The following is a 22,820-nucleotide window of genomic DNA, read 5'->3' on the forward strand; positions in this document are numbered from 1 at the left end:
TGGCTGCATTTCTTCTTCATCAACTAGATTTTGCTGGAAAGAGGGCCTAACTTGCTGATCAAGCTGGTTTCTTTGTTCTATTGTTCTCTATTGGATCTAAACTCTCCTAAAATTAGGGTTTCTTGTCTGTGGTTCTAGTTGTGCAACAAGAGAATTATTTCCAAGTGTTAGTATGTCCATGAGTTTTTCCATGGTTTTCATCATGCTATCAAATTTTACATCTAAAGATGAAGAAGGTTGATTTTCCTCCTTTACTCTTGCTTTCCCAGTCTTTGACCTTTTTGTTGCAACCATGTTAACCTCCACCTTAACAACATCATTTTTCATGTCAACCAAAGTGGCAGATTCTCTCTCTCTTAGCAAAATGGAAAACTCATAATCAAAAGCTTCAGCATAATGCAATTGGGCAACCCCTGGGGAGGTTTTATATGAGTAGGAATGGAATTATACACTTTGTTAAACCTTTTTGTAAAATCTTGCATTGATTCATTGATTTTTTCAAATTATTATATTCAGTCAATGCTTGAACATGATTCACCTTACTTCCCCATTTCCTTAAGAAATTGTCTTCTAATTGATCCTAATCTTGTATACTTCTTGGGGTTAAGGCTTTAAACCATTTTCTGACTTCACCAATGAAACTTTGTATAAACAATATCATCTTAACATCTTCGTCATCCACTTCCTCTAAGTCTAAGAAATCATTAAATTTGTCAACATGTTGTTCTACAATAATTCCCTCCTCACCTCCAAAAGTTTTTATTCTAGTAGAATATCCTTGTGGTAGGTCATGAAGTTGAGTAAGTAAGACAAGAGGAGCATATCTAGTAGGGCCTACAGGAGGTGGAGGAGGAGGAACTCTTGCCATTATAGAAGTGACAACAGTAGATGTACTAGCAGAAACTACAACAGGTGTGTTAGTTATCAAACTAGTATGAGTGGTAGTGAAAGCAGATGTGATTGTATGAAAATGAGTTACAGGGATCTTCAACTTAGAAATAAAAGAACTCCACTCAGGGAAAGGGATACCAGCTCTTCTTTTCAATAGGAATTCAAAAGGATCAAGCTCTTTTAGCTTTTATAAAGACTCATGTTCTAATGACAATTTTGATGTGACAGTTTCCCAAAAACTTTCTTTATCTTCTTTGGAAACAATAGTTGTGGTGTCTACCCCTATTCTTTCTAGACCTAGGACAATTTATGTTAACTCATTTTCTAATTTAGATCTAAAAAGTTTTTGCTGAAATGTTTTATGAAATTTTATGTCCTCATTACTTTGAAAACCTCCAGAGGGTAAATATGAAGACCTAAAGAGATGTGGAGAAAACTGATTTTGATGAGCTGCTAGTTCCTTTGAGAATTTTCTCTGGATCATCAACTATCTTTGGTGGATCTGGATCTGGATTGTTCCTCATGTAAATCTTCTTTGGAGACACCTTTAAGCTGAAAATATCAATGAAGTCACCAAGGTAGAAGTATAGCCTCTAAATGTGTGATCTCCTACTACCTTCAAGGGCTCAACTAATTTCAAAAGAATTACCTAGGATAATACAACTTTCAACTCCCGAAAATCGAACCAAAATGTTATCACTAGGTTAGGCAGGCTCTGTTGTGTCAACCTTCAACCAAGAGTAACAATTTCAAACCACTTTGACTAGAAGTTAGCCCTTCCAATCTGAGAGGGATATCCCAAAACACTTTATCAAATTCACTTTAATCAACTCAAAACTACATATGGCTAACTCTGATTTCTTTTTATATGGTTTTACAGGTGAAGGAGAATGTGATGGCTGCCACCGTTGGGCATGGAGTCAAACAGAAGAAAATAAATGGCAAACAACAATGTTTAATGGAAATTTGGGCATTTATGGCTTTAGAACCGATTTCAAATAAACATTCACAATCATACATAGAAAGTGAAGGAATTTTGATCACTTGACATGAATTCCAAGTATTCAAAATACTGTGAATATTAATAGCAACATAAAAAACATGATAAGAACATATAAAGCCGTAACATGAATCTCAAGTATAAAAAAAGAGTTGTTGCAATATATATTAGTTGGATGAAAAGTTTACATAGAGTCAACTTCTCACATTATTGATCAACCCCTTCAGAGTCAAGAAACTACAAATATATTGAGTAAGACTACCATCATATAATTAATTACAAAAATATGCCACTTGGGGCTAGATTCAATCAAACAGTTTAGAAACCTTATCCTACTTGATACCTATGGAAAACTCTTAGGGATTTCGATTTTACACAATTTGAATACAAGTAGAACATTTCCAACATTAATGAACTCAACCAAATTCTATAGATAGAGCTTATCGAACTCAATTGATTTTAAAATGTGTTGGAGCTAATGATGTGTCTCATGCTACGTGGATGTTGTCCTGTTTGACTTGCTGACTTGTCTCCCTGAAAAGTAGGAGTTGATGTGGACACTTTCATGACCTGTAATACATCTAGCTGCCTCGTTTTTTGATGTCCAAAATTTCCAAAACGCAAAAAAAAAAGTTTTGACATTTTTGTAGCAAACTTTAGTAGAAAATTAAGAAAAAACACCTTTCTGCTACTCATCTTCTCTTTCTGCAAGTTCTGAGGTTTTCCTTGATGTTTCTAAGCTAACTATATGGCTTATAACTACCTTTTTGATGCTTTTAGTTTGCCTTCTCCTCCATGAAAAGCTACAACAATTTCGTAGCAAATTTTCAACTTAACTACGGGGAGTTGTTACGAAATTTGAAATTTCTAAGTTTTTCTATTTTTCATGGTTCTAGTGCCTCCTTATTACTTCTAATACCTTGTTCAACTATACATAAGGCTGATTTTATTGGTTAAACATAGTAAAGAAAAAATTCAAAGTTTTACCATATTCAAGGAGTAGCATCTATTTCAACAATCATCTTGAGATTTCTCTTTAAGAGCTCATCTTTGATCATTTCAATTTGAGTTTATAATTATTTGACTTGTCCCTGTAGCTTACTCTTGTCTTCTTGTAGCCATTTTTTTATTTCTCTGCAATTTCATCATATAAAATCTATCTACTTTGACACCTCCCTTTTCCACTCCTCAAACTCAAGTTTGGAATTAATGATTTCTTTTCTAACCTCTCTCAATTGTTCTTGCAGAACCTCTATTTCACTTTTTTCTTGTACAGGATCCTTGCCTTTCCTTTTCTTTGATGGCTCTGTCTTTTCTAAAGGCACTTCTGGCATCTTTTAAGTTTGTTGCATTGACCTTGTAACATGTTTCCTTGGCCTAAAGATGAAACCATATTCTTCTTGTGAGAAGTCTAGCTTCTTAACCCTCTTGCTCTTATTTTTTGTTTCAGCCTTGGTAACTTCTATAGGCTGCTCAAGTCATCTTTCTTCAATCTCAATGGCTTCTAGGATATCAATTTGCTTACCCTTCATTTTACTCTGTTCTTTACTCTTTCTTTTGTTCATCCTCCTCTTGGTGCTTATGGAAGCCTTTACTATAGGCTTCTCTGTCTCTGGTTGTTTCCCTACCTCTGGTTGTTTCTATTCTCTATGGGTTATTGATTTAGACTTTGGAGTTCTCCTAGAAGGGGTGGTAGTATCTAACTCATAGCCACTCAAAAACAATAAGGTAAGCCAATCTCTGTTAAACCTATTTAGCTCTTCTACAACCAGCATTTTAATGAGGCCATGGTGAAAAATAAAGGTGTCACTTGCATCAGGTTTGGCTTGGACCTTTTCTTCCATCTTTCCCAAACTTCTAAACATATGAAATGGAATGTCTAGAGGTTGCTTACCTGTGGAGTGAAGTAGAAATTTGAAATGATACTGATACAACATGCTAAATCTGCCTTCACATGTGAAATATTTCTAGATGACCACTAAGAACTTGGAAAAATGTTCTTTAAGGAATGTTCTAGGAATGCTTGCAGTCATATCAATCCTTTTGTGTTCATCCTTAAGAAATTCAACACAGTTTTCGAGCTTGATCTTTTGGACTTTAAACCACATTTATCATGACCTAGGGATCTCTGTAGCATGAGTAATTGTGTCAACGAACACTGCAAAATTAGGAAGACCATTTTTCGTTTACGTTCCATTGAAATTTACAACAAAGTCTTTGGCAATCTTCCCATGGTAACCCTGTAGCTTTTGGCAAAAGCATAGGCATCCCATGCTAGAAAATGCTTGAATGAAGGTAGGGTCTTCCTTCAAGAATTTCATGTCCACAGGCTCATAACGCACCACTAAACCTCCTTTATACTTCCTTTTTTGTCCCATGGATGCAACACGTAGGGCTCCTCCTTTTCACCTTCTTGCTACCTGCAAATCAACCTAGAGATAGCTAGACAATAGTGGACTCTAACCTAGAAACAACAAGACCCATGTGAGAGACAACAAACCAACTCCATGACAACATGAACCTTACGGCAACAAATCTAAATAAAAATGAATGACTTAGCAACAAGAAGCTACATGGTGTCAATATGTAGGGAAAATGGACAAAATACTGATAATTTGCATCCATGGCCAACCATAAGATTGACCAATCACATTTTTTCAAACAAAAAGGACCATTACTCCAACATTTAACACAATTGTGTACTTCATTGTAATTTCATAGTGGGATAGGTATTCGAAGAGACAGATTCGCTATGGAAGTGTCACGAAATTTCGTAGCAAACCCTTGGTTTTCCTAACTGGAGTTGCTATGAATTTCTGCAAAACTATCAAAATGCCAATCATGAACAAATAAGCCCGACACACATGGAATATTATAATTTAACTCTTATGGTTGACCCTTTTCGAACTTATATGGATCCAACATCATGACATGATGACCGAAAACACTATGATCATGAACTTTATTTTGAGAAAATTTAAAAACCCTAGCTAATTTTACCAATAGACTTCACAAATTATTCCTAAGTGTTATCATGGATAATAGATAGGAAGGAAGGCTCCAAAATGGAAGCATAGGAATAATTTTGGAGGGTGGTTGTAGCTGCTACAACATGTTCTTACACTCGAACTCCATTCAACATGAATTCAATTACTTTTCTTTCTAAGGGTCAATTAGAATGCAACCATCTCTAGAACGTTCCTGCATTTTTGAACCATCAAATAACAAAGTCCAAACATTAGTAGCAACTAGCTTAGTTTCTACACTAATAGTATTTACATCTATGTTACAAAAATTATTTGCACGAGCTGAATTTCAAGGAAGGAGTTCAAACTGTGTATCTGGTGATACAGATGATGGTTGTACAAGATTATATCCAAGATAAAATTCTAAAAAATCATTTCCAAATATTTCTTATTCAAAGCTAAGCAACTCATTGTGTGCTTCAAGCACCATAACAGTATGCTTCATAAAAGGTTCACTTTTGACTCGAATATGATTATTCTTGCGCTTATAAGGAAGCCACAAATAAGACTAGTCTATGGTAAAATACCCTTGTAACTTGTGAGATCAATCTCTACTTAAAAGTGATTAATCAGCTTCTAGAATGTCCACAATAACAGTGTCGATACATTGGTGAACTCTACGATCAGAAGATAAGAGAATTATAACATTGCTTATTTCACCAATTTCCCACACCCGTGATCTATCTAAGTGTATGATTCTACCATTAGTCTTTTCCAATTTTGTGTTGATTTTCTTTACAACAGATAAAGGCATAACATTCATAGATGCATCATAATCAATAAGGAAATTATGGACATTATAATTGAAAATTTCAAAATTTAAGAGAAGATGGGGGCAAGTAGATATATAATTTTCATTGGCAACATTAAATATTGATTCGAGGATAGTGGGAGACTTTCCAGACAAAGCTTGGGAAGCATATATTGTCTTACCTGACAGAGGATGAGGTGCAAAAGCTTGGATGGTCAACTCACGTTGGCCTGCCAATTTTTCTAGATTATAGATGGGGATATCAACAAGATATTTCTTTATATTCTCAATAATATTGTACTCAATGTCTTAATCCTTGGCAAGGTGTGTTGTAGTGGAAGGTGTTGAAACTTTGTTTGACACCTCAAAAGTGACAGGATTTTTCTTATTATTCCTCGAAGTATTCTTAGAAGGCTGAGTGATTTTGGATTTCATCTGAAAGCTTTGAGAAGGATTGCTAGGAGGTAATATTTTTCTCAATAACTACTTCCTTATGTCTTTGTCAGACATCGGTCCTTTAATCCTTAGCTTGTATTGGTTAGTTTTTTTTTGTGGAGGAGCTTCACCCGCTGGGAGATCACAAGCACCTTGTCAATCATTATTCATAATAATATCAAAAGTGAAAAATGAATTTCCAACACTTGTATTTTCCTCCATCAAGATGGATTCATTGGTCTCTTCAGTCTACTCTGAATGTTCTTCTGCTGACATGCTTTCTATGACATTCGCAACCACACAATTCATGTTATGTTTCCATTGTGGGCATGTTTTTTTGAGAATGTACTTCTCAATGAAATGTGCAATTATTATCCATGCCCAGATTCTCAAAGTTAAATACAACATTAGATATTTATGCATACATAGCCAACTTATTGGTGTTCTTCTTTAAAAATGGCTTAAAGGACTTATTACTGGTAGATACTTCACTTGACTTCCTATTGAGCTCAGATACTTCATTATTCAAAAACTTCAAGGACTTACTCAAACTTTCCATGTCAAAAGGATCCTTCTCTTTAGTTTTAGAAGATGAGGCTTGAGAATTTTTCCTAGTGTTCTTGGAGGCCTTTGAATACTCCTAATCAATAATGACTCTGATACATATTAATTCCTTTTCTACAACAATTGCTTCTACAATGTTAAGAGCCAATGCTTCCTTTGTGGCTCTTTTCACAAAGACACAAATATTAATGGGCATGGCAACAGTGTAATCATCCTTAGTGATTGAATCATGAGGTTGCACATTAGTGGGGAACTTGTTAAAAATAAGAGTAAATCTTTTATTGAAATCTTTAACCTTCTCTTTGTCCCCCATATTTATATTTCCAAGTTATTTAAGTAACACGACAGGAGATTTATCATCAACAAATTTCTCTAAGAACAATTGCTTAAACTCCCTCGAATTATGGATTGAATTTGTAGGAAGGCTATGATACCAAACTAATGCTCCACCCTTAAAAGTGTATTAAACTAATCTACAAGCAACATAATCATCACATACCTCTAACATCCTTAGATGTAAGTAGAAGTCATCAATGTGATCTTCAACCTTCATCTTCTTATCACGATCATACTCTGTGAGTAACTTCTCTGAGTGATTTGGTAAGCGATGAAGATTTCCTAGGAGAGAAAGAGGCCCTTGGGGCATCCAATACAATTGGTATTTAGCCATGTATTTCTTCTCTCCTCCTCCTCACTCCCTGATTTTGACGACTCTTCTTCTTCACTATTCAAATTTCAATTATCATTTGGTTGTTCGTTATCCCTTGGCTCTTCATCATCTAAGAAAAGAAATTCCTCCTTGTCTCCCTCCATATTTTCCCCAATATGTGGTGGAATATCCCCTTGATGATAATATTCTTCAATTGAGTCAACTAAGTCCTCAAGGGTAGTAGTACCCAAATATTCCATTGAAGAAACTAGAACACCATGATGGGTTGTCTCTTTCCTTAATTTCTTATGAGGAAAAACATATATAACGGGGAGTAATACAAGAGCTCTAGCAAACTGATGAGTGATAGGTCAAATCCTTTGGACTTTCTCATAAGTAACTTCGTAAGCATACACTATAATTTGGTGAGATGACTCTTCTTTCTCAGATATGTCGGTTGGAGCCGAACTCGAACAATTGCTACCTTGAACTAAAGGATATTTATGTGGATGTGTTGAGTTATCAACCTTACAAAGGTTTCCCTCCTCCTAGAGCTAGAATTTTGATGGTGTTGGAAGCCACCGAGATATAGGGGGTCTCCCCAATATGAAGTACGAACTAGAATTTGCACCATTTGGAGTAGGATCCCTATCTGGGAAATAGACCTGATTGCCATAATCTTAATGATTTTCCTTGGCTGCAATAAACAACGTAAGAGAGTACACATATATTTTCAAGATAAACAAGTAAGTTAGCCTTGTGAAGTACTCAATTGTAATGTGTATAAAGGTTCTTCCACTGATGAAAAGAAAAAGTGAGTATTTAGAATAAAAGTGATAGTACTATGCTAATAAATACACACACATATATAAAAGAATCATTAATTATCTTGCAAAATAGTTCACAAAGAAACAACGATCATGAGAGAAAAAGACGCATAATTCAAATATGTATACTAAAGCCAACATAATGGTTCATTTTCCTTACTATATATAAACATGAAAATACACCGCAAGCAATGAAAGAAAGAATAGTCTTACAACATTCACAATATATGCTCGAAAGTGTGTTGGATCTGAGAGCTTCAAATTATTAATTGAAAGATACAAGATACACAATTACAATGATACATCACTAACTCTAATAGTGGAACGTTAAGACACCAATTTCTCCTCAAAAGGATGATCCTATCTCCTATGCCTAGCTTGAGAAGTCAAGGTGAAAAGTCCTTTTCTTGAGCTATGAGGGTTTATTTATAACAAATGGGGTGACTCTTCACCTCCCTTGTGACTCTTAACCTCCCTCATGACTCTTTGACTTCCTAGTGACTCTATACATTCCATGTGTGACCCTTGGGCTTCCACACACTGTACATTTTCCAATTTTTGAAATTACATAATTGATTTCCACCAACAATGTGGCAAAAATACATGAGAGAAGACCAACACTATTGTGATGACACTTTGAAGAGTTACAATTGGCAACTATGACATGAGACTCCATTGCAATGTATCAATACCAAGTTCTTATCTTTGTTGTTATGTCATCTTCAATGCTTCATGATGGATATGCTTATGCTTCATCTTGACCCTCCAAAAGGTTATGGTTATAGTATTAGATTCTTCCATGACATATTTGTCTTCATCCATTTGTTGTAGTTCAAAGTTCCTTTATCTCCTTGTAAGATGGTCCCTGTGTGCTTAACTCCCACAAGTGTCTCCTTGCAACTTCCCCTTATTTTCCTCTTTGAGCATCATCTTTCCATGCTAGGATCATAACACCTACAAATGAATTTCACTCATGGAAAGATAATACTAGTCCCATAATCACCTATTATACCTTGTTTTCTCATCCAATATGTTGACTGTGAAGGGACAATGCACAAAGGCTGAGAGAGAAGCATTCTTGGGTGCAGTGTGCATGATCAGGAGGTAAGGAGTGAAGGATTGGGAACTAGGTGTAGGTTTTAACCCTATATAAAAATCACCTACAAAAATTCATAACCCCCAATCCATTAACCTTGGATTATAACATAATCATAGTTCCCTTGACCAGTTCTACAAAATACCATGGAAAAAATCATAATGTGTAAAACGATGTGCAAAAACCATGTGCAAAACCATGGGTAGGTCCTCCCACCATATTTGGGTTGACCCCCCATCCTTGGGTCTTCTCGACTATTATTGGATTTGCATAAGAAAAAAAAATATTGGGGCACTGCCCTAGACCCCATGCAAGGGAGCTACCGTCCCCTCACAAACACCTCGACAAGGGGGGTTCCTGCCCCCCTGTGAACCCCCCACTAAGCCCAACATAATGTACAATGTGTGGTGCTATTCATGGAAATAATATAACACATACCTAACAATAGGAGTGCATAGTGTGCAATGGCAAGGAAGGAAGAAGTAAGCTTATGTGCATTGTGTAGGTCCTAGAGGTAGAGATGGCAACCTTGCTCACAGAGAATGTGTATCGCGTAGTGTTTGAGGAGAGGGGTCTAGGTATTGCATAGTTGACCATTGCAAGGGATGAAAGATGACTCTACTGCTCACTAAAAGTGTGGAGTGTGAAATTAAGGAAACATTTGGTCAAGGCAATATGTAGAGGGCAAGTTCAGGAGACAAGGGTGGAAAGCTTGGGCACTGTAACTGTGCAGTGCATAGTGGCTGAGGAAAAGGCTCAAGTGATTGAGTATTTGAGCACTACAAGGGACCATAAATGGACCTACTATCCACTGATAATGTGCATTATGAAATTCAAGGAAGGCTGGTACAAGCTTGCGCAGTGGGAAAGTGTAAGAAACAAGATTAAGTGACTATGTTATGAAGTTGCTTAATGTGCAGTGAATGAGACTATCGTCTAATTCAGTGCAGTGTGCAAATCCAGGAGGTGAGGGTCTCATCATTGAGGATTAGGAGTGCATAATGCGCTCATCACTTGGCTAGAAGTTAAATATGCTCATGAGTTGTGCAAGAGGTGAGAAAGGGAAAAACTCCAAAATTGACTAAGTGTGAGATCTAAAAGGTAAGAGAGTAAAAACATATAACAAATATTTAATATGATCATACATACATATTAAATAAATCACATGATAAGAAGGTACACGTACCTAAAACCAGTAGGCATACAATGAAATGATAGTAAAGTGACATTTATCTCCAAGTGCAACACTTAGGGTATATCTTTACAACACAAGTGTCAATTGTAACCAAAAGGTGCATTATGCCATAAGAATGTGTCCAACAGATGTTTTAATAAAAAAATAGGATCAACTAATGCAAGAGAGTGTGCTACAACTACCTCTTAAAGTTGTTCCTGGTCTTCCTCTAACAAAAGATGACACTTCAGTCTTCTTTAGAAATGAACTTGAAATCTTAGAAAAACTTAGAGAACATGCATGGAACAAATTTGACGACTTAAAACAATAGTTCACAATATCAATGGGAGGCTCCAAAAATTGAAAGTGGGCCAAAATTTGGAGGGTGTTGTAGTAGCAACAACAGATGCACAATGACCTATCGTTCCAATTTCAAAACACTTTAAAGGAAGCTCGTCGTGGAACTTGTTGTTTCCTCTTTTTAGCTTTAAAAAAAATTAGCTTCTTCTTCATCAGAGTTAGATTTTTCTTTATCTTCTTGCTTTTCTCTTCTCTGGTTTCTTTGAAAGCTAATTCCTTGACTCCTGATTTGTCCTCTTTTATTCTTAGCTCATATGCTGAGAGAGTTCCATGAAGCATATCCACGATCATCTTTCCTACTTATGAAAGTTATTCAAGGGATGATACTTTGAGATTGAATATTGATGAAAGGGATATCAAATTATTTTGAACAAAATATCTATCCTTGACTTCTTCACCGAGACCTATAATGGAGTTTACAATATTTTCTACTCAAAAAAAAATTTGAAACAATATTTTCATCTTCTTCCAACATCAAATTTCGAATTGACCCCTGAGAGCTTGTAACCCAACTTCTTTAACTTTCAAATCCCCCTCATAATAAGTTTTGAGCTTATTCCATACCTAATGGGCTAACTTACACTACGTTAACTTGATGAATTTTGATTCTGCCAAGCCACTTAAGATAAGATGTTTAGCTCATTAAATGTGTAAAGTGCCTTATCTTCTACATTCATTGGAATGGTATTGGTGACTTTATAATCATTCTCCATAATTGCCCCATTAGGGGACTTTTGAGGTCTAAAATGGACCTCCCAAGGAAATTATAAAATAATAGTGGAAATAATAAAATAAGGTCATATTACATCATCAAATTTTAGAGGGAAAAAATGAAAAACTATTTTTTCAACTCGTATTTTCAACTTATCTCCCTATGGGTTTACTCAAATTTTGAGTGCAAACACTCGTTGGATGAAAAATTTTATTCCTCATCCAAGTAGTACCCATGTTGCATACTTTTGATGGACCCTACTCCAAGAAAAATGAGAAATGCATGAAAATGTGATTGCAATCATGTTTTTTCATGTATTTCTCATTTTTCATGTTGCGGGGTCCATCGAAAGTATGAAACATGGGTACTCCTTGGATGAGGAATTAAATTTTTAATCCAAAGAGTACTCGCGCTCGAAATTTGAGTAAAACCTTAGGGAGGTAAGTTGAAAATACGGGTTGAAAAAGTAGTTTTATTATTTTATTATTTTTTAATCTTCTTACTTTTTTACTCGAGAAATGGTGAATCATCCCCCATGGTTGACCTCATCATCTTGAATCCTATTGGTTCTTATAAATTTTATTTTGGTTGTAGATTTTTCTTAGGAGGCTCATTTTAGACCTCAAAATTCCCTCAATGCAAACTTCTACAGCCAAGGAGATCAGATAGGTCTCCATTCTTATCTTCCAAAATGCATAGTTGGATCCATCAATTATTCCAATAGTCAATTATTCCCGAATATAACCCTCTTTGATACCACTTGTTGGATGAAATTTCACACTAAGAGGGGTGGCATTGAATCAGTGTGAGAAAAATTTTACAATTTCATAACTTTCCATCAACAAACATTCATATTGCAATGAACCATAACCATAAGTAGAAAATCAATAAATAGAAAAATGCACCATAAATTTGTTAACACATCAAGAAGCCATCAAAATCACAAAGAGACATAAGATTTTACATGGAAACCCATATGATTGAAAACCACAAAAAAAAAATCTTCTTAATCTTCAATTCATTACACAAATTTGCAGGCTTTGAGTTGTTGGAGGCATCCACCCCCAAAATATGGAAGTTGCTACTTGTGGTAGGCTACAACCTAATTGAAGTACCAACCTCAAAAGAATACAAGTAGTTGCTCAATTTAGGATATAACCTAAATGAGGCACTGACCTCAATTATGAGAAATCACCAAGCTGATTTAGACACCAACCTTAATGATGAGAAAGCTCTAACTTGCTCTAGGATCCAACCTAATTGAACTCCAACCTCAGTGGAGGCACCCACCTCCTTCTTCAATTCCTTTTGGACCTCTTTTCAAAAGCTTTCAAACTAGATCCACTGCCATCATCAATCACTAAATCATAAAGTGATGTCACAATATGAAATTACAGCCTACAAGTATTGTCACTGTAACAACTGCAACGACTATCACCACAATCTCTATCACAATCTAAAATCACCATCACCATTTCAAACCACTATCACAATATGCAATCACTGCCAAAAATTGTCATATAAATCACTATCACTAGTTGTCATGCTGTTGTCCACACTCTAACATACCCTTTCACAATTTTGCTTCAATCTGTTTGAAAATCTAGTCATATATGACTCATTTCGAAAGTTATTCTTGCCATATATCTAAAACCACTAGAGCCTACTCATAAGCCCTAAAAAACATGAAATAAATATTCTGATCATCAAATATATGTCAACAAGGAATTTCATACCTTTGGATGCATTCACCTCTAAACATTGATCATTGTACAACTTCTATATTTAAATTTGGCTTAAGAATGAGCTCAAAAGCTCAAAATAACCATTTCAAACTATACAATTAATTAACCATTATACAAATTGGTTGTTTCAAGGCACATAAGAAAAAATGATCATAATACTGCGTTGGCACTACAAAATTTAAGCCGCTAATTAGGTTACCATTTGACAAAATGATTTTTAATAATAAAAAACAATTTGACTCAGTTACTGTAAAACTTGAATCAGGGTCTCGAACAATCCTCTACCAATGCCCCACCAACTTAGTTGCACAATGAACATTTTATGCATATTCTTTTGACGTTGTAACAAATTTGACTCTAAAATGGGGCAAGGGTGTGGACCTGTTGTATGTTAAACCATGCCAACACTTGGTCTGACGTGTTAGGGTCATGTGCCAATATACACCATTCATGGAATCAATAAAACTTGGCTATGTGTCATGCCTCAACCACATCATATTTGAGGTCGTTTGACTTTCAACATGTTTTCCTCTCTAACTTGGATCTAAAGTGGGCTAATTAGATTGGCCTCCCTCAAACTTGGCTAATTCCTGTTATCCCTTGGCTAATCATCAAAGTGAAACAACGCCCAACTGGGCTTGGGCGAATACTGTGTATTGAGATCAAAGACCCCTCCATGCTCAAACAAAATAGTGATAAGAGATCGTGGCCCCTCTAGGCTTCAAAGAATACTATAACCAAAGAATGTGGTCTCTTTGGAATTTAGAGAAATTCTATAAGTAGAGAATCATGGCCCCTTTAAGCTTGAACACAAACTAAAACCAAAGAACATGGTCCCTCTGAGCTTCGAACAAATACTTTATCCAAAGAATCATGGCCTCTTTGGGCTGAAACAAACATTATAACTAGAGAAGATGACCCCTCTAGGCTCGAACACAAATTGTAACCAAAGAACATGGCCCCTTCGGGCTCGAACTAAAATTTTGTTGAGTGAATATTGTAACCAAAGAACGTGGCCCCTACAGGCTAAATCAATCAACAATGAAAATACTCTCGGTTAAAACTCATACCATCAACCAAATACCATCCATTTGCACCAATATACCACAAAAACATAGTTATTCATCATTATATTGGTTCACCATGAATTTGTTCATGTAAAGATGGTGCTCAATCATATGCACTTATAGTTTTCTATGTGGACCCTAAGGCCAGGAGGACCGACCATAGGACTCGAGGCTCAAATAATTTTTAAGCAAGTTGACCCAAGGTGCTTGGTCCATTACCACATGTGACCTAACCATGTGACTTGGTTGTAGGGTTTTCCATGGTTATTTGCATGATGGTGTCATCATGCCATGAGGCAGTCCAAGAGGGGTGCAACGTGTCATCCATATTTGGCCTATTTGATCAATTAAAAAACTTAAATTCTTCCAACACATGGTAGTGTCAGGTGGTGCCACATCACCATGATGACATCTTCTCCTGGTGTCATCTCCTCTAATCTACCTCTGCCACATGTCATACCCTAATTGATTTTTCATTGCCAAATCAAATTGTTCCAACCATCCTACCATTGGAAAGGTCCATGAAATCATGTTATTTATAGGATCATTATGGCACCATAACTGCATCAAAAACTCAAATAAATTCAGGGTCCTTTAACTTCACTTGATGAGATCATGCAAGAGACCTAGCTGTCATATGGCTTCATAAAGGGTTTTGTTGCTTCCTTAGGTGCCATGAATGATACTATTACTATCTCGGACAACCCTTTGGAATCAATGACATCTTGTTTTCGTTAATGAAAACACTATTTTCAACAATGACATGAAAACAAAAAATTAATAGGGGAGCCTTTAAGATTAGGAAGGAATTTTTTTAAAAGTTAGATGTAGATAAAGGTATCAAATGCTAGTGTTTAGAAAGGTGAAATACATTGAGTTTCTCGAAGTGGAATACCTCAAATGGAGAAAAGCCACAAAAATATCTTATCCACTACACAATAGCAATATTGAATCAAAGGACTACACTAGTGCTTCCAAACAAACTTGACAACCAACTCGTCATTCCCATCTCCAAAGGAAGAGAAAAGAAAAATCTAGGAAATTATAGAATGATAATGATCAACCACATTCTTTCCCAAATGACTGAAGGGGTATTGGAAAAAAATAAGAAATTAGGTGGATGAAAATGAGAAGAAATCCAAGGAACATGCTAGTTTTAGATCAAAACATTCCACCATTGTACATGGTGGAGAAGATTTGGGACAATAAAGATGAAGAGCTATAGTGTTTCTATGTTAACTTTAGGGAAAGCATTTGACACAATCTTAATGGAGAAGCTATGAGAAAGGTTCACTAATTTAGGAGTCCTAGTTGAATAGAGGCACTAGTACAATGATCTTGGAGCTACATAGATTAGTGATATGATGCCAAAGCGCTCCAAATGGGAAAAATTATAAAGGATAAAGAAAATTCTATTTTTTGTAGAAAACAGGGAAAGTAAGGCATATGTTTCTTGTTTTATTAGGAGGGTCTTATTAGCCAATGCTGAAAAATCTAAGGAAAATGTAAGAAGGCCTTCTCAGGTTTGATTGGACTCATTAGAGCCCTCCAAATTTTGTTCAATGTATGGAACCATGTACAGAGTTTGGAGTTGGTATTCTGTTTTTTAATCATGCTTTCCATCTTGAGGAAATACATTCATCTAATATTTTTTAAAGTATTTGCCATCTTCACAACATGAAATTGATTTTCTTTTGTTTTGAATTATTCATTATTTGGTCTCTATTTGCAGCAACAATAATTTTTTAATGATAGTTACCAAGAGTTCTCATTCCTATTCTATTTAATATTCCATGTATAAAATAATTACAATTTCTTTTTCTGTATATACTTTTTTCTTCCTTCCTTTTACTCAAATGGCTTCTCCTACAAACATAACTACATGTTATTGGTAAGAAGTAACTACTCCAATACATCTTACTTTAAAATAATTATGTGTTTCTAACATGCTTATAAGTTTTGGCAAAGTGATCCTCTATTTCCTTTGTGCCTATTGAGGTGGTTTTGTGCTAGTTTAAACTTTTGTGCCTATAATTTCATCAAGGCAATTATGTGATTAATGTCTTCCATTTTACTAAAAGTTATAAGTTTTCTTTTCTTAATTTCTATGGCTTCTTGAATTAAGGGCGTCAAACGTCAACCAATTATTGGCACAATTAGGAAAATGTAATTATCAGAAGGCCAATGAACACAAGGAAAGGTGAAGATTATATAGGGCTTCTACAACTGCTATTTTGTAACAATGTTTCTTGCATATAAAATGGTTTCTCTACCTCCACTAGTGCCTTTATTAGAGAGTGAAAGCAAATTAAGTATCTTTGTTGGGTTCTTCGTTAATGCATTTGTCCAAATTACATCAATATCAATCTCTTTTAAAGAAAAGTGGACATGCACAAACACAAAGGACACTATGTTATATGTTATTAGGAATTTATTGATGAATAGAGCCCAATAACACATATTCATTTATTTTGGTCAAGATCACCTTATTGGAATCTTCTAATAGGGACTAGAACCTTGAAAGTAGGTGCAAACATTTTCTGTTCAATTTGAATATATTTAGACAATTCTAACCGCTAGATCTCAACTATGAAAATGAAGTAGTGATCAAAAAACTTGGATATCAAGTCATAAACACCTATATTTGTAATAAAATAATGGTAGAAATACTTTTATAAAAGAATGTTTATTTGATATCATGCACATACCTTAGGTTACACACAGCGGACACTATGCTATTTTTTATCAAGGATTAATTGATGAATATAGCCTAATAGCACATATTCAATTATTTTGGTTAGGATCACTTTTTTCAAATCTTCTAATAGGGACTAGAACCGTTAAAGTAGGGGTAAATGTTTTCTACTCAAATTGAATATGTGTAGACAAGTAAAAAATGAAAATTCTCTTATTCAATCCATGCCCCCTCTATTTACTTGCTTACCTCCTATCTTATGTCCTATCACGTGATGTGTTACTTTTTGAATTTCCTCTATTAGTCAAGTAGGTAATGAGTAAGAACCACCAATAGAGTAAGTCCCAAATGGACCATGCTTTCTTAGTTGTCCATTTTCGTATCAACTTGGTTTGATATGTGAAAGGATGCATGCTACTAAATGAAGAGAATGGTAAAATGCATAGAAATATCAATGAACCATTGCATGTAAAATAATCCTACATATACCTACAACAACATGAGAAAAAAAGGTTGAGGGTCTCATTTCATAAATAAATATCTACAATGTATTAACACTTTCTTGTAATACGACCCTTGGAAATTCATTATATGTGTTAGCACATTTACTAATTAACTTTTAACTAATGCATCTTATTGAAATTTATCATTGTTTGTGTGGAATGTTTCTTGTGTTCATGAAACTTTATTATAGTATGAGTGACAACACTTTTACAGCCATATTTACAATACATAATTTATACCAACACTAGGATGAAGTAAAGCCTTGATGAAAGATAACAAGATAGAATTACACCATGCACCCATAAGGTGTTTCAACATTCCTAAGAGTACCAACGTGCTTACAACCTAACCATTAGAACTCAACTAGGAAAAATGTAGCAGTGACCAACTGACTTGGCTATCCAATCATAAATACCTCCCATATTTTCCATTTAAAAAAAGAATAATAAAATACTTTTATAAAAGAATGTTTATTTGATATAATGCCCATACTTCGGGTTACTTATTCTCCTTCTCACTATCTTATCCTTATCCTTATTCTCCTCCTAGTTATATCCTCCTTGTTACGTGTCCTTATAACAACTAAAACATGACAAAACCAAAGAGCATATGAAATGGATAACAAGTGAATTATTTTTATTTACATAAAATCCATGATCTCTTGATGAGTCAAAAGTAATAAATTAATTTATACATGATTAGAATATCATTCAAGGACTCAACCACAAAAAAAAAAACTATAAGATAATACAATTTTTTTTCACACATATTACTTTCTTATCTTTTGCTCATAGGCATCTTCCATTTCTCTAGATGCAAGAAAGAGACAAATACTATCACTTATAAAATTATATCTATAGTTTTACCTTCATTTAGAGATCATGATATAAAAGGAAATCTACTATCCATAGGCCATAATGAAGTATCTAGAAGAACAAATTGTACCAACTCTTCTATTATCACTCTTTCTTGATATAAAAATAAAAATTGCAGCAAGAGTCTAATCAAGAAGAGAATGTTAAATTTACATATATATTATGTAATCACTATTGCCTCTAAACTTTATGTGTATTCTCTGCCACTAGACTTGACTTCAATTTTATAGTGGATTTTGAAAACTAGATATGACAACTGCTAAAATGGTTTCCAAATAGACATAATACCATTGTCAACTACGTAAATGACATTAGAAGTTATGTTGTTTTTCAAAGTAATCATATTACACAAATGTTCACCATTAGATTTGGGTATAAGAAATTATTTGGTACACAAAAACTTAGTTGCCAAGAAAATTTTCATTTGAACAAATGTGGGAGGTTTCCAAAATATTGCACTGAAATACACAAGAAGACACATAATCTTTTTGTTCTTGTGGGACACCTAACATTGGTGAAACTACCTGCTCAATAAATCAAAGGATTCATGAGCATGCATCTGACATCAAATATGGGATGACTCGCACCTCAGCTTTGGCAGAACATGGAGAGAAGACAAAGCAACACATTTGCATTGAAGAGACTTGGGTCATTGCAATGATTGATGATTTCCATCACCGTAAGTTTCGGGAGGCCATAGAAATTGAAAGGACGCCTAGTAATCTCAATAGACACACTGGCTGGAAAATTAAGTTGTTGGGTCCTTACCCTGTCTTCCTAAGTTTATAGAGAGATACTTTGATAAAAAAATAAAAATAAAATAAAAAAAGAGACCAATCTCTTATTTTATTTACTTTATTTTTCTTAATTATTTCAATCCTTAAAAAAAAAAAAAAAAGATGGATATCTTTCTTTCTTTTTTTCCCTTAATTATTTCCATCCTTTTTAAATTATTATTAAACATTTTAATACTTTTCCATATCCTTTTTTAGTTGTAATTTTATATTACTATTATTCTTTCATTGATTTCTTCTCTTCCTTATTGATTAACTTTGACTTTCTCTTTTTGACATTTTATATTTTGAAGTCTTTTTAATTTTTCATTTTTATTTATTTGTTATTTTTATTTATTTATTTATTTTTATTTATTTATCTTGATTTATTTTTATTTCATTGGTAGTTTATCACTTATTATATTTAAATACTTTTAACGGTTATGTTCTAAGAGTTAGATTTCTCTATTCGCAACTAGTTGTTATCTTCTGACCATTATAATTTGTGAAAATGGTTATAATTTGTTATAATTATAGTTTGAGGAAAGAAGTTGTTCCTCAATATAATTGTAAATAGAGAGCTTATATGAATGTAAATTGTGAGAGATTATGGTTGGGAACTTTTATCCATGAAATTTAAATTATATTAACATAGGATAGGGATTAAGTTCATAAGTCTGGACGTTACTCAATATTTTCGATGAAAAAAATTGTCCCGACATTACTCAAAATATTTTCGATGGAAAAAATTGTCCAATAGAAAATAACTTTCTATAATTTGTGCACCAAGGAATAGGTATAGGTGGTACAAATGAGAAAATATAATTTCTATAAAAAAAAAATCAAATATTTCACATCAATAAACTATGAAATATCAGGGGACATTATAAACTATGATAATTTCTAGGCAGCCATGATTTAATAATGTTTTATGCCATTGTAAATATCAGGGGACATTTGAGTGCCATTTGCATTGTAGAAAGTTAAAACGACCTATCTTGACCTTAATTGCAAAAATATCCATTTTGGCTTCATTTTGAAGTAAGGTAAATCTTCACCTTAATTGCAAAATATCCATTTTGGTAAATTTGTAGCGCACAGCGACAACAAATTAAGTTGTACAAAGGAATCAACCGCTTAGCAACATAAAGTCACAAATTCTCAAAATTGGCTTAAATGTCGATCTACAAAGGAATTGACCACTCCGCATTGCTGTACAATGTCATAAATTTTCAAAAGTTGTTTCAGTCTAGCCCGCCACGCCATTGATTTGATGTATTATGAATGTCCAAGTAATACTACTAACAAGTGACAAACTTAAGGATCTGTAGACCCGACAAATTATGGGAATCTATTGACCCTTTGTGGGAAGATAACTGTATGTAGGCCACTACTATTTATTTATAAGAAATTCTTATGAGGTGACATATCATCTGATTGAGTTCAATATCTCTGCAACTGGTGGTGCATTTAGGAAGATGGCCTTGCCTTCCTCTTCATTGTCATCCCAGATTCATACTGGAGCTACCACACAATGCATTCCACATTTCCACAGCTCGCTTAATGCAGGAACCAGCGCTGGCAAACGAAGAAGCTTGTACCTACGATGGGGTAAAGCTGAGTATATAATTTCTATTGCGTTTTTCTGAGAAATAGCTCTGTTTATCATTTGATCATTCTACATTTAACTGAAGAATGATAATCTCCTTTTCCTGTTTTGGATGAGAGTAAAGGTCAGTAGATAATTTCCACTATAACTATTATGGTTATTTTTTTCTCACATTAATTTCAGCTCAACTGATTAATGTATCTTGATATGCAGGTCCAAGCAAGATCGTTGCTTGTGTTGGGGAAGGTACAGCCTCCCTTCCTTACCAGTCTACTGAAAAACCTGCTATAGCATTTGGTAGAAAGTAATTTAATTTTTAAGAAGACTGCGATTTGATTTATGTTGAGAAATTACTTTCGGTCTAGCTATTTTGTTATCGATTCATCATTTAGTTATTTTGTTATCGATGATTCCGGATCTAACATATAATATGTGATTCACGTATTTTGTTATTTACCTTTCGAACCACGAAGTGTGATCTATATTTAAGAAAAGAGATATGTCGAATTCCAAAATTCTACAACCAAATACCTATGTGATGGATCAGCAAATAATTTTTCAATTTAAATGTTTATAATCTCGTGATCCCTGACTGTTTTTGTTGGATACATTCAGATCCTACAGTACTGGTCAAACGAGAATTCCCTCCAGGTTTCTGGAAGGATCATGTTATCGAATCTCTAATGCCATCTTACAAGGTTAGTAATCTCAGTTCCTGTCCATTAAATGCCCATCACTGTACCAGCTCTTCCTCCATTGTTATTATTGACGACGTGAAATAATTATAGGTTGCACCATCAGACGAGAAGCGTATCGAGACATTAATATCCGAGATTAAGAATATGTTTCGATCTATGGGCGATGGGGAAACTAATCCCTCTGCATATGACACTGCTTGGGTAGCAAGGATTCCAGCAGTTGATGGCTCTGAGAAGCCTCAGTTTCCTGAGACACTAGAATGGATTCTTCAAAATCAGTTGAAAGATGGCTCTTGGGGTGAAGAATTCTATTTCTTGGCATATGACAGGATACTAGCTACTCTTGCATGTATTATTACTCTTACTATATGGCAGACTGGAGACTCACACGTAAAAAAAGGTTTGTACGTACATATTCGATCAATGCCCTTGTGTAAATTATATATATATATGCACTGCCCTTGCCATGTCTTCATACAGCTGTGACAAAATGATGGTATATTGTCTCCTGTGAAAATTACTTTTTAACTTGTACGTGTTTCAGGGATTGAATTTTTCAAGACACAAGCTGGAAAATTAGAGGAGGAGGCTGATATGCACATGCCATGTGGATTTGAAATCGTATTTCCTGCAATTCTAAAAGAAGCTAAAGCCTTAGGTCTGGATTTGCCTTATGAACTGCCTTTCATCAAGCAAATCATTGAAAAACGGGAAGCTAAGCTTGAAAGGTCAGAATCTCCTCTGTCATTGATAAATTTGCCATGCCATGATCTCTAGTTAAAGTGATAACTAACTGATTAACTTTACCTTGGTGGTGTTTGGATTAGGCTTCCTACTAATCTTCTCTATGCCTTTCCAACGACGTTACTGTATTCCTTGGAAGGACTGCAAGAAATAGTAGAGTGGGAGAAAATAATGAAACTTCAATCCAGGGATGGATCTGTATTCCTTGGAAGGACTGCAAGAAATAGTAGAGTGGGAGAAAATAATGAAACTTCAATCCAGGGATGGATCATTTCTGGGCTCGCCGGCATCTACGGCCGTTGTGTTCATGCATACGGGGAACAAAAAATGTTTGGAATTCTTGAATTTCGTGTTGAACAAATTCGGCAACCATGGTATATTATTATAATATTATTACAGAAAGTTTTTTTTATATATCAATATAGATTTATTTTAAAATACAAATCTAACAGGAAAGGAATCTAATTTTTTTACCTATAAATTCTTTTATGAACATATTATTTAAATATTTTTTATATAATTATTTAATTTCAATTGTATGAACCTATTATTTAAATAATTTTTTTTATAATTATTTAATTTCAATTTTGATGAAAGACCCACAGCCTTACATATTATAATGGGC

General features: G+C 34.5%; 1 pseudogene; it reads left to right on the forward strand.

Annotated features, from left to right (window-relative positions):
• Positions 1 to 20,622: 20,622 nt before the first annotated feature.
• Positions 20,623 to 22,820, forward strand: part of LOC149263243 (bifunctional levopimaradiene synthase, chloroplastic-like) — a 69,503-nt pseudogene continuing 67,305 nt past the window's right edge.

This window comes from Pinus tabuliformis, chromosome 6 (assembly GCF_031772625.1).
Source record: "Pinus tabuliformis cultivar Carrire ecotype Pingquan chromosome 6, CPIR1, whole genome shotgun sequence".
In the NCBI taxonomy this organism is placed as follows: domain Eukaryota; kingdom Viridiplantae; phylum Streptophyta; class Pinopsida; order Pinales; family Pinaceae; genus Pinus; species Pinus tabuliformis.